The following is a 20,070-nucleotide window of genomic DNA, read 5'->3' as shown; positions in this document are numbered from 1 at the left end:
AAGAGCCTAACAGATTTGTAAATGCATTTCAAATGCATTTACTGCTGACACATCCTGGACTGAGTGAAAATGGGAAGCATTTACTCCTTTGTATTGTAGGAAAGCCTCAGCTAGTGGGTCTTGGATTTTCAGTGACGGCTGTTTTCTTTTGGTACAAAAATTTCTCTGCTCGAGTGTAAGCAGAATGGGAGAAAACTCTACCCAAGCATTTGCCTCATTGTATCATTGGAGGCTTTCTTTCTGAGCAGGATTCGTCCTTCACTTTTTACACCTTGCTCTTTAAAAGGCGTCATCCAGATCTGACACCATCATTTTATAAAATATGAATAATATCCTAAGGACTGTCCACTACATTTTACACACCAAATTTCTCATAGGAAATTTAGGACTGATTCCCAATTTGGTTAGTCTAGGAAAGGGCTGTGACAGTGCCCTATAAAACTCGCAGGTTAAGAGAAGGGAACCTGGATTCAGTCCCACCTCTGCCACTAGATTAGGTAGACTGTTCCTTCTCTCAGGACCTCAGGTGCTCACCTGTAAAATTCTATGCCTGTTGAATATAGTTTAACTTTTATCAAACAACTGTATTATCATCAAAGAGTTGTATTATTATGCCACTGTAGAAACTGAGGCACAGAGGAATTAAAGGATGTGCAGGAGGCCCTAGAACAAGAAGAGAAGGCCTGGGGCCCAGGTCTAGCTGAGCCAGAATCAGGGCATACCTTCCCATCAGGTGTGATTTTTAAACAAAAGCAGAGCTGAAGGCCCTGAACAAATGTGTCCCCTGCAACTGGATATTTCAGTCAATGGGGACAGCACAGTGTTAAGGAGGATACAGAGCTTATAAAACAGGGTCTAAAGATAAAATACAATTTGTGGATCTATGCTGAGAGCAGCCCTGTGCTAGGTGAGGGAATAAAATCAAAAGGTTTTGTAGTTAAGATCAGGTTTTAACCCTATTCAAACTTCTGTGGCTGATTTCTCTTTACTCTGGCAAGTTTGATCTATGTTCAAAAGTTTTGCTAGCTTTCAAATGGCTGAAGTAAATTTATTGAAATGTTTGAGCTAAACATTTCTTTGAAGACCACTTATGTTTAGAAAAAGAGACTTAGTAACACACTATGTCCCCCCAGTAAGCTAATGCAAGAATCCTAAAGATCAAAATTCCCCAAATCTGGCAGAACAGAACTTATTCTCTTGGGCTGACCCCCTGTAAAGCTCCTAGGATACAGCTCTGTCCCTCCTGGGGATGACGTTTTAGGAGTAGCTGGTGCTGGGCCTCCTGTATGCTGTATTATTTTACTAAACTATATTTGCTTATATTTTAATCAATTTATTCACAACCTCTGAAGGTTTGAAGTTTTCCAAAGGATATAAATAGTTGAAAGATTCTTATTTCCTAGGGCCACAGTCAACCTCACTTAGCAACGAGAACTTATGGTGTCTGAGTTCCCCAAATAGCATATGGTTGATTTAACATGTCTTCCTTAATTCAGAACATCATAAGGAGGAAGGAAAACCTACTCTATTTCCATTTCCCATAGATAAACTCTATTAACATTTTTCTATGCATAATCACACTTACATCTGTTTAAGTAGGACTGCTTAAGTAGGACTGCATGCTCCTTTTTTCTATCTAATACTACCTTGTATTGATGCCAATTAACATAAAAATATACCTGTATTTAGTTACTTCAATGTCTTGATATCTGTCCCTAGTATTAAACTGATTAAATAATATGCAGAATGTGTCTATATGTAAATTAATACCCCCAGGATATACATGCTTTGTTAAAGCAGATGACTAATTATAGGCATAAAGAGTAGAATGTAAAGAATTAGTAGCTACTGACAAATAAAATTAGGCTGATGTATGATATATTTTGAAATATATAAAGCAGAGCAGTAACAGAATGAAAATTCACATATTAGGCATGGGACTGTTGCTATACACACATTATGTATTTGAATGAGAGTGGACATTGTATGTCAGACATAAAAGTTGTACAGTACCATAAAGTAGAAGTATTATGGACTGTTGTCAGAAGACCTGTGTGGGATTCCGGAAAATTTGGGTTTTAAATTTCATCCTAGTGCAGCAGGAGATCAAGCTGCTTTCCCCAGACATTGAATGAGTGAAACACCCATTAGCAATGAAGATAAAATATACACAACCTTTCACACAAACAAGATACCAATAGATGGTGAATTAAACCAACACTCCTGTTAGAGACTTCTATCAAACAATACTGTGAAAATGGAAGCCAACATATGCCAACTACCAAATAAGGGAATTTTAATAGAAGTTCAATTTGTTGGCAATGGCCATGAATTGGAGAAGTATTGACCATAATATTTTAAGTGGAAAGGGCAAAATATGAAATATGATGCTTTCAAATGTAGCAAGAACTGAAAATACTAGTTGGAAACAATTATTTTGATTTCATTTAGTTTTACTATTTTATTGACAGAATTTAGCAAACCCCTCAGTACATTTATTTTTTATTATTACTTTATGTTTTAAGAGCGATATAAGTTTTACAGAAAAATTGGTGGGAAGTTACAGAGATTTCTCGTATATCCTGGCCTGACACATGCATAGACTCACACACACATAGACTTCCCCATTAAAAAAACCTTTCCCAGGAGATTGGTGCATTTATTACAACTGATGAATCTACACTGGTTTATAATTAATCAAAGTCCATAGCTTACATTAGTTTACATTATGGTTCACTCATGTTGTTGTACATTCCATGGTTTTGTACAAATATATAATGACTTATATCTCTCATAATTGCATAATTCTCTGTGTTCTGCTTATTTATCTCTCTCTCCCCTCCCCAACCCCTGGATACCATTGATTTTTTTTCCTGTCTTCATAGTTGTACCTTTTCCAGAATGTCACATAGTTGGAATCATATAGTATGTGGCTTTTTAGATTGACTTTTTTCATTTAAAATATGAAGTTAAGGCTTCTCCATGTCTTTTAATGGCTTGATAGCTCATTTCTTTTTAGTGCCGAATAATATTTCACTTTCAGGTTGTGCCATGAACCACTCACCTACTAAAGGACATCTTGGTTGCTTCCAAGTTTAGGCTATTATGAATAAAGCTATATACATATTAAAATACAGGATTTTGTGGGGACTCAAGTTTTCAACTCCTTTGGGTAAATGCCAAGAAGTGTGATTGCTAGATCATATGATAAACATATGTTTAGTTTTATAAGAATTGCCAAACTGTCTTACAAAGTGACTGTACATTTTGCATTCCCATTAAAAATGAATGAGAGCTCCTGTTGTTCCACATCCTTGTCAGCATTTGGTGTTGTCAGTGTTCTGGATTTTGGGTTTTCTAATAGGCATGTAGTGGTGTCACTTTTTTATGCATTTCACAGGTGATGCATGATGTGGAGAATATTTTCATATGCTTATTTGACATCTGTATCTTCTTTGGTGACTTGTCTGTTAAAATATTTGACCCACTTTTTTTTTTTTTTTTTTTTTTTTTTATTTTTGGCTGTGTTGGGTCTTCGGTTCGTGCGAGGGCTTTCTCCAGTTGCGGCAAGCGGGGGCCACTCTTCATCGCGGTGCGGGGACCGCTCTTCATCGCGGTGCGCGGGCCTTTCTCTATCGTGGCCCCTCCCGTTGCGGGGCACAGGCTCCAGACACGCAGGCTCAGCAATTGTGGCTCACGGGCCCAGCTGCTCCGTGGCATGTGGGATCTTCCCAGACCAGGGCTCGAACCTGTGTCCCCTGCATTAGCAGGCAGATTCTCAACCACTGCGCCACCAGGGAAGCCCATGACCCACTTTTTAATTGGGCTGTTTGTTTTCTTATTGCTAAGTTTTAGGGGGTCTTTGTATGTTTTGGATAACAGTACTTTATCAGATGTGTCTTTCGCAAATACTTCTTCCCAGTCTGTGGTTTGTCTTCTCACTCTCTTAACACTGTCTTTCTCAGAGAACACGTTTTTAGTTTTAATGAAGTCCAGCTGATCAATTATTGCTTTCATGGATTGTGCCTTTGGTGTTGTATCTAAAATACCCTGGTCATACCCTAGATCATCTAGGTTGTCTCCTATGTTATCTTCTGGGAGTTTTATAGTTTTAAGTTTTACATTTTTAAGTCTTTGATCCACATTTTGAGTTAATTTCTGTGCAGAGTGTAAGGCTTGTGTCTAGATTTTTTTTTTTTTTTTGCATGTAGATGTTGCTCTTCTAGTACCATTTGTTCAAAAGACTATTTTTCTTCCATTGTATTGCTTTGCTCCTTTGTCAAAGATCAGTTGACTAAATGTATATGGTTCTATTTCTGGGTTTATTCTGTTCCATTAATCTATTTGTCTATGCTTTCACCAATATCACAGTGCCTTGATTATTGCGGCTTTATAGTAAGTTTTAAGTTGCAGAGCATCAATCCTCCAACTTTGTTCTTCTTCAATATCGCTTTGGCTATTCTGGGTCTTTTGCCTCTTCACATAAACTTTAGAATATGTTTTGATATCCACAAAATAACTTGCTTGGATTTTGAATGAGATTACATTGAACCTATAGATCAAGTTGGGAAGAACCGACATCTTGACAATATTGAGTCATCCTATCCATGAATATGGAATATCTCTTTATTTATTTAATTCTTCTGTGATTTCTTTCATCAGAGTTTTGTAGTTTTTCCTATATAGATCTTATACATATTTTGTTAGATTTATACCAAATCCTTTCATTTTGTGAATTATAACAACAGAATCCAGAAATTTGGAAAAACCAGTTCAAAATTGCAAGCCTCCTAATCTGCTAGAAGTGATCACTTAGAGAATGGTCACAGTGAACTCCATGGGTTTTCTATGAACTTTGTAAATATTCCAATACGCATTAAACATAGCTCTTTTAAACCACAACCTATATGAATGTAAGTCTGATATTTAATAAAGCAAAGTTATTTCTGCAATAGATATTGTTAGTATATTACTTTGCAAGGGCTGTCACAAGAGCATCACAAACTGGGTGCCTTAAACAATCCAGATCTATTTCCTCACAGTTCTGAAAACTAGAAGTCTGAAATTAAAATGTAGGCAGATTTTTTTTTTCCTCTGAGGGCTGTGAGTGAGGATCTGTTCCAGGCCTCTCTCCTTGGCTTGAAGATGTTTATCTTTGTATTCACATGGGGTTCTCCCTGTATCAAATTTACCTTTCTTATAAGGACACTGGTCATATTAGGGCCTGACCTAATGACCTCATCTTAATTCTGTAAAGAACCAATACCAAACGAGGTTACATTCTGAGGTACTGGAGCTTAGGACTTCAAAGTAGGAATTTATGGGAGAAACAATTCAATCCATAACAATTAGTATATTTAATTCAGCTGTTTATCAGCAAATGAGTCAAATTCTATGAAGATTCTATTCAAAATATGCAATTTAAAATGTGTTATATTATCATGAAGAATCATGTTCATTGTCAGTGCTAAGAAAAATTTTGAATATAAGGTAGACATTTCTGAGACTATTTCCATACATCATACATGGCAGGGGCCTCTGTACCTCTACCTGGAGAGATGCCCAAAGCTCTCATAGTCTTCTCTTCTGTCCTCTCCATCACTCCCAGTAAATCTGCTATCGAGAAAGAGGGTGATAATGCTTGCTATTTTTTCTTTAACTAACTTTTTAGAATTGTTAAAAGTGTGTATGACTGGTTATATTTACAATGTTAGCATCCCACACAGGAGTATTTGTATTTTAACAGTACAGCAAATTAAAAAAAAAAAATGAGTGTATAATGGTGGAATATTTTTTCAACAAGGATACAGCACAAAAAGATTATTCAGATAACACCATGTATTTCTTGGGGGTGTAGGTGGAAACTTATTCAACCTTCAACCCCCAGTTCCTGGCATGTGGTTGACCTTCAATAAACAGCTGATTAGAAAGCAGGAATGAATAAATTATCCAGTAGGCATATACAGTAGAGTTACTGGAAATGATATCCCATGTAAACCAAAATTAACGCTAAAAAATTACCTACTGCTTTTATTAGTTAACCAGTCTCATCTCCATTTAATTTTTACTCCCGTATTTAGCCATTTAAAAAAAATTGTCAAATCTTTAATTCTAGCCTTTTATATTATCTGATTATCTTCATGCCATACAATGATGTCTGCTTTACATAACCTAAACTTTCTCAAAGTTACAAAAGCTTAGCCAATTTTTTTTTTCAGTTTGCTGATGTTTCACTTAGGATTAAAAATAGTGTTCATAAGTGAGACTGGCCTATATAATTTTTTTCCTTGTACTTCTCTTGACTGTGTTTGAATTCTGCATTATGTAAGATAATGGAATCTTTCCATTTCCTATAGTCTACATTTCAGTGTAGAGGGACTTTTTTTTTTTGCCAAAATTCTTTTTTTACAGCTTTATTAAGATATAATTGATATACCAAAAAACATATTTAATGTACACAACTTAAAGAGTTTTGGCATATACACACGCCCATGATACGTTTATTACCTTGTTTATGGTGATGGTATTATGGGTTATGCATGCGTCCAAACTCATCAAACTGCATACATTAGCCAGTTTTATAACTCATTGTCTATTCAGCATCTGCTTTCTCATCCTGAACCTTCTAAACCTGCCATTTTAACAGCTCAGTTCTTTCTGTATTGACAGTTTTCATCCTCATCTTGCTCAGTTACTTGTTCAATGGCTTCAACGCCATGGTGACTCCTACCATTTTGTCTGGCAAAATAATTTTAAAATGTCTATTTTGATTTATTTTAATGCCCTTTGTGGTAGTCCTTTGTGATTTCTCTTACCCCTGGTAACTGCTGCTTCCTTCTGTCAAAGCTCTCATGGGCCACTGGTCAGCGTCTGAACCAGTATTGGGGGGTAGGGAGATGAACAAGGTAGACCTTCCATGCTCATGTGTGACTCAAAAGCTAGTTCTATCTTCTCTGAAGCTGATAACAGAGAATTGGAAGATAGTCACCTAAGGAAAAATCAGTAGAAATATGTAGAAAAATATTGATAAAATAATATGTGAGGATTCAGGACTGAAGGGCTATAGAATCATTGCAACAATTTCTGTAAAAATACACTGCTTGATATTTGGCACCAAAGATAATGGCCATCGACTATTTAGAAAGTTAATGGGAAAACCATGGCCCTTCAAATTAAGAACATCAGAAATATCATCTTTTATTCTTAGGGGAAAGTCATGAGGAATGAGAGTATTCACTAAAATTTTAGTTGACAATAATTTTGAAAACTCTCTCTGTGTGTAGCAAGCTCAGACTTGGGCTTTACTTGACTCTCTTGTGATGTATGCCCATTGCCTATAAAATCTCTGAAGAGGTTTTGCTTTTTTTTTTAATTTTTATGTATTCAGCAAATATTTATCTAGGCTCACTAGGAGCTAGATACTATTCTAAGAGCTGTGTCACAGGGGAAACCTCCTCTCATAAAATCTACATTCTATGAGGGGGTGGAAAAAATAATCAAGTAGACAAACAGGAAATGATCATATCAGAGGTCTAGAAAATTGAGTAAACATTGCATTTTGCAATTACCCTGGTATAGCTAGTAATTTATTTTTGAAGACTAACTTGTTGAAAGCTGGTTAAATTCATTTTAACCACAGTAGAGAAGTCATTCTCCCTTCTTAATTAGCAGAAGGTTGGTGATCAAAATGAACTCCAAGACAAGCAGTTTATAAATTTAAGAGAAATTTAAGTGACAACGGTTTAGGCAAGTTTCCTCGATATATATACTGAGGAGTGGGCAAGATAGGTGAAGGAGGTCAAAAGGTCCAGTTATAAAACAAGTAAGTCATGGGGATGCAATGAACAGCATGGTGACTATAGTGAATAATCCTGTGCTGCATATTTGGAGGTTGCTAAGAGACTAAATCTTAAAAGTTCTCATGAAAAGAAAAAAAATGTGTTAACTATGTATGGCGATGGGTTAACTAGACTCACTGTGGCGATCATTTTGTAATATATACAAACACCCAATCATTATGTTGTACATCTAAACTAATATAATGCTACCTGTCAATTATATCTCAGTTTTAAAAAAGGAAAATATTGTTTTTAAGCCCAAAAGTCTGTGTTAAAAAACAGTATTTTGAGAGGGGGTGAAAAATAAAATAAAAGTTTCAAAAATTAATTAATTAACGACAATGAAAAGATATGGAGAAAGTAGAGATTTAATTTTTTTAAGGAGAACTGATATGTTCATAGTCTCTGTGTTTCCTTATGTCTATATTAATTTAATGGTTAACTCAGAATTTTGTATTCTAAAATCTCTTATATTGGTTTCTCTTCTTCTCGTCCCCCTTTTCATTATGAAATGCTTCATAAATGAATTTATATGAATTACATATGCAACTAACATAACAACACAACAAATGCTCACATACCATCCACTCAACCTGATATGTGGGCAATCCCCACACCTTGGAAGCCCTCTGTATTCCTTCCCAATCCCATTCCCCTTCCTGCCTTAGGAGGGAGCCACCATCCTGAAATTCCTGTTTCTCATGTCGCTTTTTTTAATAGTCAGTACATAGTAGTCTTATAATATATGTATTTGTGTAGGTTTATATAGCTAACCAAAATGTGTTGAAGGTTTTTAAACTCTACATATGTATTCTGGGATTTGCTTCATTCGGTCTATGCCACATTTGTGAGATTTTCCATGTTGATGTGTACGGCTATAATCACTCTCTACAAAATTGCACATGTGAAGAAATAGACAAAAAATTATTTTTTCTATTTTACTGATAAGAATTGGGGTAGTGTCCTGTTTTTGCGTCCCCAATGCCAATATGAACTTGTTGTGCACATGTCCTTGTGCAAGGGTGTAAAGTCTCCCAGGTTATCTACCTGGGAGCATGGCTGGGTTGTGAGCTTGCTCTTCATCAGCTTGACTGGATACAACCAAACCACTTAATGAGTGTTGCACTAACTGACACTTGTGGATCACCTCTGCTCCATCAGAGCAGTTACTAGGAGCTACTGGGTCTTTCACTTGTCTGTGTTTATTGGTAATGAGACATCCTCTTGTTACATTTTTTTTCAAAATGTTTTTATGATGGCATATACTTTCTGTAACCTGAAAAATGGTTTTAATTAATATTTAAAGAGGTGTAGAATTTACATTATACTTAATATGTTTATACTATATATATTAACTTATCAACATTGTAAAAATTATATCTATACACTTAATATATTTTTGTCCACTATATTTCTTGATAACTTCTACTCCTAGTTTCTCTCAAAATTTTTTTTAATTAACTGCTCCCCGTTTCCAGTTTCAACTAGAATTTTAACCAAGGTTGGATAAAAGATAGGTCGTATAATTTATTTCTGGAATCCTAAGAAAAATTAAGGAAACAGGGTGGTGTGTTTGAGAACATTGGGGGCTACTTTACATGGAGTATTGGGGCCCACCTCTTTGAGGAGGTCACATGAAACTTGAGAGCCAGATTAGAAGGAGTTGACCTTGAGATTTCTAGGGAAGCACCTTGGGAATGAGAAACACTCAAGCAAATGCCCTGAGGGAGCAACAAGTTTGGAGATTCAAGGTTCTCAGTGGAGGCCACTGAGGCAGGAGCTTCATGGGTAAAGGTAAAAGTGACTGGAGTTAGAGAAGCTTATTTTTATGCTTCTGAATTCAGCTCAAACATCACCTCCTTAGAGCCAAGATCCACCTAATGTAGGGCTTTCTCAACCTGTCTTTTTTTCCTCACCTTGACTATTTCCTTTGGAAAACTTAGAATTTCTGCAGTAATATTGTTTGTTACATACTGACTACTTATATAATCTGCTCCCTCCCCACCACCATGAGGGCAAGGACTGTGTCATCCACGTTCACCAATGTATCTATCCCCAGATCCTACACAGTAGTTGCTCCATAAACATTTCCTGAATGAAGGAATGTGATGGGAGCCTGTTGTGCCTGTGTGTGTGTGTCTCTCTCTCATGTGCTCAGTTGTGGAGAGTTTTGAGTGAGTTCCTTCAGGGAATCTTGACTTTCAAAAGGTGGTTGTGATTCTGCAGTTGCCAGTAGGAGGCTCAGCAAGACCCTCCTGTGGATTTCCCTTTGGAAATGTCACTGAGATTGGTGATGAGTTAGCGGTGGGTGAGGCATGGGGAGTGTTCCCAGTGAGGACATGATGGAGTGAGTCTGGGGCCTCATGGAGAAGGTCAGCCCGAAGCCTGGCTGCTGCTGAGAACCACCCTGGGGCCACCAGTCACAGCCCTCTGAGGTCTCAGAGGTCTTCCCTAGGGTAGGCAGCCCTCAGGGGAAGCGGTCTGCGCTGATCTATTCAGCATGGACAGTGGAGAAGGACAGGTAAGATGTACCTAAAGAGGCAGCCCAGGGAAAGAAATATACACTAAACACTCAAAGCTGCTGTGCTTCTACACAAGAGCAAGTCATTTGCCAGTTATTGGCCTCAATGTTCTTATCTGGTAAATGGGCCAGTGGACAGATTTTGTAGGTTGCTTTCCACTTGAATGTTCTAGAATCGAAGGAAGTATCCTGAATGGAACTCTGGTGTGCTAAAAAGCCAACAGATCTGTTTTCAGAAACTAATAAAGTATCAGAGTTTAAAGGGCTTTTAGGATGTTGGTACTCATACAACATACAGAGGTAGAAGGGGGACCAGCGGCTAGTTCACGTAGTAGAAAGAGGGAGTCATGTGGTCTCTTTATTGGCTTAATGTTAAAGAGTTGTGGACAAATGTAGGGCACATTCTAGAATCTGACAAATACATGTGGCGAATCATAAAAATAGCACTTTTCTTCTGTTTTTCAAGATAAAATGTTATGTGATAGAGATAAATATTTTGATAGTGGAAATTCAGCTGCTCCAGATCAGGATGATTATTTTCTATATATTTAATGTGATCTTACATCCTCAGATAATGAATTTAAATTACATGTTACACTTTGCTGAGAGGGAAAATCCATTTGCTTGTCAGTGATATACATTCTTGGTATTTGCCAGACAGCTTCTGTGGACAAACGATAATCGATTCAGACGGGCAAAATCACATTAAATAATTCTACCACTTAATTGCAACGAATTTATAGTAGTTTAGAATCAAGAAACACATTAGCAGAAACATTAAATTATGAGGCAATCTCCATTTTACTTAATACTCATTAAAAAAATATTCAGCTGTAGAGTCTCAAAACATTAACTTGGGATAAATAGAAATAATGAGTGTGCCTGTTCTTATTCTTTCCACTTAAATGTACATTAGATTAAATTTCCATTCGACCACTCATCGATAAATGCATAAATCTAGAGATATCTCCCAGGAGAAGCCATTAAGTTGGATTATTTTCTAATGTGAAATGTAGATTTGAGGTAAAGAGCACGAGAAACAAAAGAGCATATCTGTGTTTGCTCCTCAAAGGGGCTGACAGATAAATGTGAGAGCATCTCAGGTGAAATCAGACTGCCTAAGTTCATGTCCACTAGCATTAAAGCCAGGGCAGAGAGGTCACATGGGGCTAAGTTTTAAGCTGTTTTGTTGTTGTTGTCATATTTGTGGTTTAATTGTTGATATGCTTTTTAGTTTCTCATAACTTTCATTTAGTATTCTTTCACAATGTAAGAGGAAGGGGTTTATGCATGTGAATGCATGTGTATGTACACAACTGAGTGACTGTGTGTGTGTGTGTGTGTGTGTGTGTGTATGGGGCTGTGTGCATGGAATTGTATACATAAGACTGTGCATGTGTAACTATGCCTATTTATACTTTATTTGGGTCTTCATTTCTGTGCGAGGGCTTTCTCTAGTTGTGGCGAGCGGGGGCCACTCTTCATCGCGGTGCGCGGGCCTCTCACTATCGCGGCCTCTCTTGTTGCCAAGCACAGGCTCCAGACGCGCAGGCTCAGTAATTGTGGCTCACGGGCCTAGCTGCTCTGCGGCACGTGGGATCTTCCCAGACCAGGGCTCGAACCCGTGTCCCCTGCATTGGCAGGCAGATTCTCAACCACTGCGCCACCAGGGAAGCCCTGTACTTTATTTGGAAGATTTAGATTTTCCATCATAAAATCTGAGCATTAGTGTAAATTTTTATTTTTAACTGTAAATTATACTTCCATATTCCTTGGTCTTTTCAGAAAATATGCAACATCAAAAAGCAGATGGGGCTCAGCCACTAAGGCAGGCACTTAGGTTGGCCCTGGTTGAAGCCATTCATTTATAAATTTTCATAGTTAGTGGATTACAAACTGATTTTTGTCCAACTGCATGTATTAAAAATCATAATCAGTCCAATTCATTCTTCAACAATAATTTAGTTCTAAATATTTAATCTAATGTTAAAGACATAGCTGTAGGAGCTCGAGAGAAGCCATAGTGGGAACCCCTTGTGAATTGGAAAACAAATACTTACACATCTGATTTTTAAAAATATTTTCACAAAGTCTTTTTTTCATAGTCATTGGTCATTCTATACCAGAAATGTAGAGATAACTGTAATTAATTTATTTAAAAGGCTACTTTTGAGTAATGCAGGTCTATGGTTTGCTGCATATTTTGGAAGAAGTCAGGATTCTCTTACCATCCATTCAGTGTCAAGAAAGGAACTTCATCCTGGGAAGTTACAGGTCAGTAGACTGGATAGAAAGACCCTTGGTGTACCTGGGCAGATGCGTGTAGGTGCAGGACAAAAGATTATCTCCCATTCTGTCACTGAGTAGTTGTGAGTGTTGAGGGAAGTCTTTGTCTTCTCATCCATTAAATGTAGATAATTATGCCAATTTTTCTAGAGTTTACACTGAGCAGTGAATATCAAGTCTAAGTGTGTATATGTGTGTGGTTGGAAGGAGTAGATTGTGCACGTTAAATGCCTGCTATGAAAGACAGGGATGCCAGGAAGAAAAGTAGGCACAGGACAGTGACAAGTGGAGCCGAGGATAGCAAACAGAGAGGAAAGCAGCTTCTGCCCTCTGTGCATGGGTCCTCTCCAAAGTCTGGAGGAAGGGGGGCGGGGGTGGGGAGAAGCAGGAAAACCCTTCCCAGAGGAGATGTGTGCTGAGGAGTTTGCAGACAAATACGAGGCCAGCTTCCAAGAAACTGTATGCAGGGAAGGCCAGATTATCAGTTTGATTAATTAATCTCTAAGGACATAATTTACTGTAAGTCTTATCCGTGGGAACAAGGTATCTGAACTGCGATTTGCATCTGCAAAGAAACCAATATTAAGTGAGAGGTCTCTGAAATAATTAGGTTTCAGAGAAAACTATGGTGACTCCATATCTAGACCCCAAATCGTCACTCCCTCAGTGCTGAAACAGTAACCGCCGAAAAGGTTTAGATGGGGAAAAATGAACAGTTCCAGGATAACAATGGCGTTTGAACTGGGAAGTGTGTAAAAGATAATGACCTCTCTCTATATATATATTTGAGAAACTGACTCTCTCTATTTCGGAGAGTCCAAAACATAACTGGGGAAGCCTCAGGAAAGAGTTGCAGTTCAAGTTCAAGGGCTGTCTGGAGGCAGAATTTCTTCTTATTCAGGGGAGGTCAGTCTTTGTTCTGTTAGGACCTTCAACTGATTGGATGAGGCCCATTCACAGTATGGGGGGTAATCTTCTTTACTCAGAGTCCAATGATTTAAATGTTAATTTCATCTTTGAAAGCACCTTCCCAGAAACATCCACAATAATGTTGGACCAAATATCGGCACAAGTTGACACATAAAATTAACCTTCACAGTAAGGTTCCTACACAGGACTTTCAGACTTAAAAAGCAGAAGGTTAGGACAACCTGGAATCTGGGAAATGTGAGAGACAAAACGAAAGGAAAGGAAGTCATTTCCAGGTAGTGGGGCTGGATGATTCAGATCCAAGCAAATGTGTCAGAGTATAACACAAGATAATTACAAGTGAATGACACTGGATTGCAGAAAACTGAAGACAAAGCTGTTGAGTCTTTGAAAAAATAATTTAAAAAAATAAAGTTTATAGTGGAGAAGAAGTAGAAGGGAATTGAATTTATGGATTTGTTTTTTGGGGAGAGTCGGTGAATTTTGGAGAACTTTAATTACAAAATAAGAAAGTGGTTAATTTGAAGAGGAAAATATTGGGAGTATCTTTGGAGGCCAAAGCTATGCATCTTTCTTCCCCTTCTGAGTTTGGCACCAACTGAAGACAGATCCAGGATTCTGATAGATGTAACCTTGTATAGATAGATCCAGGATTTGATAAATATAACCTCATGTAACCATGGTTACTTCTGCCCCAACTGATCTAGATGTGTGGCCACTGTGGGCTTCCTAATATTCCACCAGGAAGGAAACATGTGCAATGACAGCCAGAACTGTACAGTCTCAGACCAGTGGCCACCCTGATGAGCCAAACACACACTGGACAAGAGCTTCCGGGGATAGCGGATCTGGAATGAGGTGAAGTCCAGATATCCAAAGGCACTCAGGCTCAGTTCACACTCTGGAAAGTCTCTCTTGAGGGAAAGAGAGAAGTTGGAAGTGTTCCTTCAATATTCCCCTTCCGAGGAGTGGAGTAAAAGTGTCCTTGCCAATTTCTGTGGTGTATATAGTCCCACGATGGCCTATTTCAAGCTACTAGCTCGATGTCAACCAGCTCACAAAATTCCTGAAAATTTCACAACTGGCCCTTGGGAGTCGGTACAAGCTGGTCCTGCACAGTATCAGGGTGTACGTTACTCTGCTCAGTATTCCAGGCACTGAAAAATATTCCTTCTGGAAGCTCGGCCGCCTGTTCAAAGTGAGGAACTGAGGCACCAGATTTTTCAAGAATTTGTGCTGGAGAAAGCTAAATGTAGGATGTAGACCATACAAATGCACTTTTGAGAATTCAGTAGCTTTTCTTTGGAGCTGCTGTGTCCCAAAATACCCAGAATTCATTTCTTGGTACATCCGAGTTGTGCTCGAATTCACACTTCAGAAGACAGTCCTATAATTTTTTACCGGTCACTATAACGTTTACTCAACCACAGCCTATAAGACGTTTTAATAGGAAATCCAGACTAGATAATTAAATTAATTCTGTGCCTGTGTATTAAGAATACCTTTCAGGCCCATCATTCAATTAAATTCAGATAAATATGTTTTGTGGACTAGTGTCCATGAAAATATAAATCTTTACACCCATACAAAGTTTGTTTTCTTAGTATCTAACGTTTAGAAAAAGTAGCTTGTGCCTGTCTGATAGACTTTATAAATGGTTATAATTTGGTCATTTTACTATATATTGATTTTCATGAAAATGTATGAACTACTTGCTGTTGGATTAAAGTTGGTAATTATAATTTTTATTTACAAAGATAAATTTGGGGGAAAAAGTTTTTAAAAATCCAGAAGAATAAGAAACAAAAATAGCTGTAGGAATTTTAAAAATTAAATTAAGAAAGGATCAATTGTCCTGAGAAAAATTTGACTTTCTCTTATTGTCTCTTTATTTCTATTTGAACACTATGCATTCTAATGTATTCTTCGACTTCTGTACTACAGTACTTTGTTTTTGCAGTTAATTAAAAAGATAACTAATAATGCTGTTTGATCATTGATTTTGGTTGAGAATGGCTGTTGTGTCACAGGCATGAAAATCATAGAGTGAGGGGTGTGTCTTTTACCTTATGGATTTTTTCACTTAGCATAATGTTTTCAAAGTTCATCTATTTTGTAGGATATACAGGACTTTATTTCTTTTTATTGCAGAATAATATTCTTTTGTATGAATATACCACATGGACATTTGGATTTCTTCCACTTTTTGACTCTTATGAATAATGCTGATATAAACATGAATGTACAAGTTTTTGTGTAGACATATATTTCATTTCTCTTGGGAGTGAAACTTCTGGGTCATATAGTAACTCTATGTTTAAATTTTTGAGGAACTTCCAGACTGTTTTTCCACGTAGATTCAGTGTTTTACAATGAGAGTTCCAGTTCCTCCACATCCTCAACACTTATTTTCTTTTGTTTTTTAATTTAATTTAAACATCTTGGTGTAAGTGATGTGATCTTTCATTGTGGTTTTGATTTGCATTTCCCTGATGACTAGTGATATTGAATATCTTTTCTTGTTCTTATTGGCCATTTGTACAACTGTTTAGATCCTTTTGCCTATTTTTACTTTTTTTTTTTTTTTTTTTTGAGTTGTCAGAGCTCTTTATATATCCTGGTTAAAAGTTCATATCATATATATATTTTTTGAAAATTATTTTCTTCCTTTCTGTGGACTGTTTATTTTCTTGATTGTATCATTTACAGCACAGAGTTTTTAATCTTGATGAAATCCAGTATAGCTATTTTTGTTGTTGTTGATGCTTGTGGCTTTGGTGTCATATATAAGAGGACTGCCTAATGCAAGGTCACAAAGATTTACTCCTGTGTTTTCTTCTAGGAATTTTATAGTTTTAGCTTTTACATTAGGTTTTCAATCTGTTTTGACAACTTTCTGTGTGTGGTATGAGGTAGGGGTCCAATTTTGTTCTTTTGCATATGCACATCTAGCTGTCCCGGGACCATTTTTGAAAAGAATATTATTTCCCCCATTGAATTGTTTTGGTACCTTTGTCAAAAATCAGTTGATCATAAATGTGAGGGTTTATGTCTGAAAACTCAATTTCCTTTGACCTATATGTCTGCCTTAATGCCAGTACCACACTGTCTTAATTGTTGTGGCTTTGCAGGAAGTTTAGATATCAGGGTGTGTGTGTGTGTGTGCACTTAAAAGTTTGTCTACAGATATGGTGTATTAAAATAATTGATAGTCAGATGCTAGACCAGCCTTCCATTCCAGAGGTAAATCTCATTTGGACATGGTGTATCTTTTTGTTTACTGGTATTTTTTTTTAGAATTTTTGCATCTATATTTATGAGACATTGGTGGGTAGAATTTTTCTTTGCCATGCCATAATATGGTTTTGGTATCAGGTTAATACCAACCTTATAGGATGACTTTGGAAATGTTTTCACCTCTTCCAGTTTTTAGAAATGTTTGTGAAGAATTCTAATTCTTTATTAAATGTTAAGTATAAGTCATCTGTAAAGCCATCTAGGCCTGGCATTTACTTGTGAGAAGTTTGTAATGTACTAATTCAATCTGTTTACTTGTTGTAGATCTAGTCAGATTTTCTATTTCTTTTTGAGTCAGTTTCAGTAGTTTGTGTCTTTCTAGGAATTTTTCCATTTTATTTACTTATTTAATTTGTTAGCCTATAGTAGTTTATAGTATTCCCTTATAATATTTTATTTCTCTAAAATTAGTATTATTATCCCCTTTTTATTCCTGATTTAGAAAATGGAGTCTTTTTTTTCTTATTATTCTAGCTATAGTCTTGTCAATTTTGTTGATCTTTTCATAGAACAAATTTTAGTTTTGTTCATTTTCTATATTGTTTTTTTATTTTATGTATTTCCATTCTAATCTTAAGTATGTCCTCCCTTCTGCTTTATTTATGTTTAATTTCATCTTCTTTTTCCAATGTTTTATGGTAGAAGTTTAAGTTATTGATTTGAGTTCTTTTTTTATATATATATGCATTTAAAACTCTATATTTCATTCTCTACTGTTTCAACTACAGCTCATAGGTACTGATATGTTTTGTCTTCCTTTTCATTTATCACAAAGTATTTTTAAACTTCCTTTGTCATTTCTCTTTTGAATCACTGGTTACGTAGAAGTACATTGTTTAATTCTCATATATTTGTGAATTTCCTAAATTCCTTTTTGTTATTTATGTTCAACTTCATTCTATTGTGTTCAGGGACATAATTTTTAGGATTTTCATACTTCTATATCTATTGAGGCTTGTTTCTTGGTCTAATATATGGTCTATTCTAGAGAATGCTCCACGTGCACTTGTAAAGAATGTGTATTTTGCTATTGTTGAGTGAAGTGTACTATAGATGCCTGTTAAGTCTTTTATTCCATAGTGCAAGTCTTCTATTTCTTTATTTATCTTCTGCCTAGTAGTTCTATCTATTACTGAAAGTGAGGCATCAAATTTTCCCACTATTAATATTTTCAACCCAGAAGTACTTTGTTATGATTATTATTACTTTATATATTTTCACATATTTTAAAGAAGCTGAGAGAAGAAAGGAGAACAAGTATATATTTGTTGTGTTTGTATATGAACCTTCTTATTTATTAGTCCTGTTTTTTTAGTTATTCCTGTGTATTCAAGTTACCAAATGATGCCATTTCTTACTCCAATATGGCTCTGTTCTATGCATCTCCTTGGTGCTTTACTGTCAAATATATTAAAATTCTATAGTTTATAGGACCAACAATACAACTTTGTTTTATAAATTGCTCTTTAAAGCAATTATATAGGTATTACTTTTGTAATAAAAAAATAAGACTCTCCTATTTAAAAAGGATCTATTGTTGTGATTAATACAGACAATAGAATATAATGCAGTGACAAAAAGATAAGAGCTATAAAGCCATGAAAGGTCATGAAGGAAACCTAAATGCATGTTACTAAGTGAAAAAGCCAGTCTTAAAAGCCCACATACTGTATGATTTCAAGTATATGACATTATGGAAAAGGCAAACTATGGAGGCAGTAAAAAGATCAGTGGTTTCCAGGGGTTTGGGGAGAGGGAGGGACGAGTAGGTGGAGCAAACTACTCCTTATGACACTACAATGGTAGCTACATGTCACTATACATTTGTCCAAACCCATAGAATGTTCAACACCAATAGTGAATCCTAATGTAAACTATGGACTTTGGGTGATAATGATGTAGCAGTGTAGGTTCATCAGCTGTAACAAATATCCCACCCTGGTGGATGATGCTGATAGTGGAAGAGGCTATGACTGGTGAATCAGGGAGAGAATCTGGGAAAAAGTCACTGAGACACGCCAAAATCCCATGTGTAGCTTGTACTCAGCCTCTTCCAGTGGAGATGGTCCCACACCCAGCAGGAGTGAGAAATGTATACCATACAGCGGATGCTGACCATATACACCTTCCTGGGTCATCCTGCCCGGGAGGGGGCACTCAGCAGGCTCACAGCTTCATTTACATCAGCTTCATGATGCAAGGCAGGGTGGGACCCCCAGCCATCTCCTTTCCTAGGAAAGCGGAATCCTAGTTCCTAGGAAAACAGAAAAACTGTCCTAGGAAAACGGAGTCCTAGTTCCTCAAATCTGCCTTTTACCAAAGCAGAATAAAACCATCACGTGACTGGTGCCTGCTGTGGCTGGAACTGCACCAGCAACGTTGCACATTGCTTCATCTAATCCTTCCAAACCACCCAGGGAGGAAGTCAGTCCCATTCTACAGAACAGGAAAGTTGATAAAATTCCACAGTTCTTTGGAAGGGGGATTTTATACAAGTCCTGAGTCGGTCTTCCCTTCAGTATCACCTCCTCCTTCAGCATACCCCGAGTTCCTCTCATCCTGGGGCACCCTCCAGGTCCATCCCTGGGGCTTCTTGTAGGACTGACATTGACCTTTCTTGCCTGCTCTGAGACAGAGAAAATGCATAGCGTCTACTCCAGGGTGGTACTCACTGTGGCCCTGGTTCCATCAGTGGACCTGATAGCACTCCTTCATGTAAAGCATCCCCCAGCCTGGCTTTCAAGGCCCGCCACCCTCCCACCTCCCGCCTCACAATCCAGGGCTCCAGCCCAAATGACCCATCCAGAGTTCCCTTGCACAAGCTCTGTGCCATCTCATCTCCCATTTGCTCAGCCTGGATTGGGTGTGTTTCCCCCATGTTCACACACACACAAACCCAGCCTCTTCTTAAAATGCACCTCAGATTCTACTTTGCCATGTCAATTTCATGATCTCCTAATGAGATGTAAACTCTTCCCTTTTTTGAATTCCCGCAGCACTTAACCTGCAGTCTCTCCTGGCATTTATGACTTTCCACTCTGATTTTGTGGGTAGCTCCAAACCCCCATTAGGCCATAAGCTCCTCACAGTCTGATTCCATTGCATGTTCCAGGGGTACCCGGCACAACGCTGGATTTGGCTAATGCTCAATAAATACCTTGTCATCCTGGGTTGATCCTTAGGCATTTTGCTCCCAGA

The sequence above is a fragment of the Balaenoptera acutorostrata genome, chromosome 2, assembly GCF_949987535.1.
Source record: "Balaenoptera acutorostrata chromosome 2, mBalAcu1.1, whole genome shotgun sequence".
Taxonomy (NCBI): Eukaryota; Metazoa; Chordata; class Mammalia; order Artiodactyla; family Balaenopteridae; genus Balaenoptera; species Balaenoptera acutorostrata.
The sequence above is the reverse complement of the archived record's forward strand: the minus strand, read 5'-3'. Positions refer to the sequence as shown.